This window comes from Triticum aestivum, chromosome 7B, assembly GCF_018294505.1.
Source record: "Triticum aestivum cultivar Chinese Spring chromosome 7B, IWGSC CS RefSeq v2.1, whole genome shotgun sequence".
NCBI classification, from domain to species: domain Eukaryota; kingdom Viridiplantae; phylum Streptophyta; class Magnoliopsida; order Poales; family Poaceae; genus Triticum; species Triticum aestivum.
In genome coordinates, this window is record NC_057813.1 from 659,647,014 (window position 1) to 659,651,422 (window position 4,409).

At 49.2% G+C, this 4,409-nt stretch overlaps 1 pseudogene; it reads right to left on the bottom strand.

Annotated features, from left to right (window-relative positions):
* Window positions 1–1,484: 1,484 nt before the first annotated feature.
* LOC123158390 (aspartic proteinase nepenthesin-2-like) lies at window positions 1,485–2,910 on the bottom strand (annotated as a pseudogene).
* Between the last annotated feature and the right edge of the window lie 1,499 nt (window positions 2,911–4,409).

Below are 4,409 nucleotides of genomic sequence, written 5' to 3' on the forward strand. Positions count from 1 at the left end.
AAATGGCAGCCTTTGGTCCCGGTTCAAGCAACCAACCGGGACCAATGGTGGTGGGCCAGGAGCGAGGCCCATTGGTCCCGGTTCGTCCCACGTGGCCCGGCCGGCCCCCGGGGCTCGCGAACCGGGTCCAATGCCGCCATGGGTCCCGGTTCTGGAGTGAACCAGGACTAATGGGCTGACCTGGCCTGGACCTTTGCCCGCTTTTCTACTAGTGGAGGAGCCTGCACGTGAGGATTTTACTACACCCTCCGTCTAGGTGTGTAAGTCATCTTACGAAAACCAAATAATCCCAAAACACTTAGGCACGGTACATTAACTCTCTCCTCGTTTCTTGTTTTGTGACGTATCAATCAATAAGAGATGTGAGCTGTGCATGCTTTCAATGACTTGAGCTACCAAACATGACATATGCAGTGGTTAGTTCATTGCATGCAATGCTATTAATTAGCAAAAAGACATTAAGTTTCTCGTTTTCCTCTCCACCTTGGTCGCGGTGCACAACGTAAGATGACTTACACACCTAGACGGAGGGAGTATTTTGTTTCACTGATGTTCTCGTTTCCCCGGCCAAAATGGTAATGTGATGCTAATAGCACAGAACTCTGGTTGAACGTGAGGATTTGCAAACGCACTAGTAACACTGTTTATTTCCAGCTAGCTATAATTTGTTAAGCTGGGTAATGATCATACTTGCTTGCTTAGATACCTTGCGTAAAATAGATCCATCACCCGTGTATCCTGGCACCTTTTTGTGATTTAACGTTTATACTATTTTCCTTCAGTAATGTTATCATTTTTGCCATCTCCTATGCATTACTGTTCTTGTCAAATGGTACTAAGAAAATTGCCCATATTGAACGTCAACAATGAAGAGTTTCCCTTTTGAAAGTCACCCATCTACTCCATCCGTCCCACAATAGCAGACGTTTTTGCAAGCTACGTTAGCTTGCAAAAACGTGTTATATTGTAGGACCGAGGGAGTATTTTTTCAGTGTGCAGCTCATGAATGGTTCCATGTAAAATGATCAGTCCTTCCATTATATAGTTGTCTGACAAAAATGTTGTTTGTGTTAGTTAAGGACAGCTAATGCCACTAAACTGGTCTGATTGGTACCTTGGGGTAAAGCGCGGGGGATGTCATACCACGAGTAATGCTACATCTACAAAGGTTTCCTAAAGATTTTACATACAAACTGATGTGGAGAATTGTGATTGGTAATAGGGGGATGAGGGGGCCCACACCCACTTAAAATCAGGGGAAGGGGTGAGAAAGAGAATTAGTTTGGAAGATTATGTAAACCTTTATAGGTCTTTGTAGGTCTAGCATTATTGGTCATATAACCGGGAGAGGGCATCCAGACCAGTTCATATAGTGGCACAAAACCTATCAGCTCCAAAAAAGTAAAGCTGCCTACCATCATATCGAAAATCTCAGACTTTATTGCGATAAATTTATTCGAAGCAACCAGCACTAGTACAAGATGTCAAGATTTAGCTTGGGGCACGTCTAGGTGGCAGGCCTCCGGATTGAAACTAAGAGTCGGGTACCTCTGGAGGTCAAAGATAAACCGATGGTTGATCTGTTGCATGGCGCCGATGACCGTCACGTGCCTGGTGGAGACCAAGCCAAGGCACTGGTATTGGTGGCCGGCCTCGTCGACGATCTTCATGAACACATGCTCCGGCATGACCCGAAGCCACGCGTCGCCGTCGAAGTGCAGCGTCATGCTCGGGAGGACGTCGTGGTGCGGCGCCGGCTGGTGGACGCACAAGTGGTGGCCCTGTAGATGGACGAAGTGCGCCCCGTGGTGCTGTAGGTGGAGCCGCACTGCCTTCTCGATGTGGACGTACGCCGCATCGACGAACCCCGTCATCTTCGTGCCGATGTCGATGATGCACCCGCTTACCCCAGTATGGAGACGCCGGAACATTTCTGGCGTGACCCCCGACACCCGGCTTCCGCCCACGCTTACCCCGACGAGCTTGACATAGTACGAATAACCGCTCTTCTGAGTCGGCATAAGGATGTGTGTGCTCTGGCGGCGCACGCTCGGCAGTCGGCGGTGGTTGTCTAGGGATGTCGGCGCCGAACCGGAGGAAGTTGTACGCGCTCATCCCCGGCGTGAACGGGCAGTAGGAGAAGTGAACGCCTCGGCCATGATCGACCTGGTCCGTGAAGGCGGTACGCGGATTCATGGCGGACCTCCACATCCCCAGACCGAGGGCACCTGCGAGGGCGCTCTGGGTGTTAAATTCCACGCGGTGGGCACAGCCGAAGGCCATGCCATGCAGCTGCTCAAGACCACCTTCATTGCTGCCCTTGAGGAAGGAGAAGACGTCTTTGGCGAGGTATCCCGTAGCCGATGAGCGGCTGCTCCGGTAACCGATGTGGAATACGCAATGACCGCTTTCCTGCGGTTCGTTAGGCGCACGGCATAAGACTCCATCGTTGGCCGGGACATGGTGGAAGGTCGGTGACTTAGATGGGTCAAACACTGGGTTGAACTGTGGCTTGCAAGGATTGCACGGCACGCACTGCATCCAGGTCAGCCCGGTGGCCATGTCCAGCGCGAGCTGGTACTCATGGGACCCATTCTCCGTGCCCACGACTACCATGACGGCGTACACCATGTCTGCCAGTGGGCACATGGGCGGACTTATGGCGTTGACGGTGATGTTGGTGGCGGTGCCCGGCGGAAGGAGATGGTTGGTGATCCGACACTTTACATGGTCCTTGGCGCGCTGGAGGCTCGCCAAGTCATGCGTCGTTTGGTGGTTGGCGGCGAGCCGGAGGCTGAAGCTGCCACTGCTGCTGTTGAGCGGCGGCAACGAGGTCGAGGCTATGATGCAATGGACGAATGTAATGAGGGTTCCCAGGAGGGTTATTGCTAGAAGTAATTTGGCCGCCATGGAATACAGACTGGACGGGTGGTGCTTGCTTGGAATGAGATGCAAGAGTGGTGGAAATTGTGAAGCTATATGTACAGATGAAATCCATTGATGTTTGTGGAATTTATTGGAGGAAATCTGGTTTTTGGATATGCATATCTATCTTCTAATCCCCATAAATTAATAACTCGATGGTTAAAGAAATCCATTCCGAGATACTCAGCACTTCAAGTACATTAATTAGCAAGACACTGAACTAGTCCAGAGTACCATTGTCAATAGCACATGTACATTACCAAGCCATAGATACAAGGTCCAGCACAAATGGATACCAACAAGGCCTTGGTCCAGCACAAAGGGATACCAACAAGCCAAGACAAAAACCCGATAAAATCAGAGGTTCACTCCTAAATTAGTCACACATAGCCCAGAATATTGCCGAGAATTTTGTTGTCAATATTAGCCATAATTTTCAAAACCGGATTGGTAATCGAACCACTGAGGCTATTGATTTTGGTTATTTTAATCGGTCGGGCCTCCGGCTCAATAGGTTTATTGACAACAACAAAGGAAAATCTTTAAACAACTTTTTAAATAACATCAGATCAATGGATACACAACATATTCAAAGGAAAATCTAATGTACATAGGGTGCACCTTTGGTCTTCACTTGCTGCCACATTCCAATGAGATTTTTTCGTAATATAGAGCACATACATGCATGAAGAAATCTCCCACCTAAATGTTGACATCATCACATTAATTGCTATACCTTATTTTTGGGATAAAATTTTCGGGCTATTCATCTTGCGATGGTAGTATAAAGATCACAGAAATAATAAAAATCACATCCATTTCCGTAGACCATCTAGCGACGACTACAACATGGTTATGGATATGGTTGTTGTCAGTTGTAGAGGCACAAACCTTAATAATACAGTAAAATAGATAGGAAAGATGGCATGTGACTATAACATGGTTACCTTCGCCTTGTTTAGTTTAATAACGAGAATGTAAAAAATCAACAGTTGGGGCGGCTCGGACTGCCACTCCCCGTCCCCCCATCTCCCCCCCCCCCTTGCTTTCACCTAAGGAAGCCGGTGAGAAATCTCGTTGTGCTTTCACTAGTGCAGAACCGGGCTGTATCACCGGTTCGTAAGGCCCTTTAGTGCCGGTTCGGCACTAAAGGGTGGAGACTAAAGGTCCCCCCTTTAGTACCGGTTCAACACGAACCACCACTAAGCCCCCACGTGGCACGGGCCAGGGCCGGGGGCAGGGAGACCTTTAGTACCGGTTGGTAGAGAACTTTTTTTGAAATAAAGCAAAAACAACCCATCTACTGGGCCGGCACGGCCTGCATACGACTAGAAACCAACCTCTAGTTGGGCCAGGATGCAGGCCCGTACGGCCCAGTAGGCCCCACAGGGAAGAAAACTTGCAATAGGCCCACAAAGGCCTGCTTAGAGAGGAGCTCGACACGATAGCCGTGGCGGGGCTTATAAACCGGTGCGAGCTCCTCT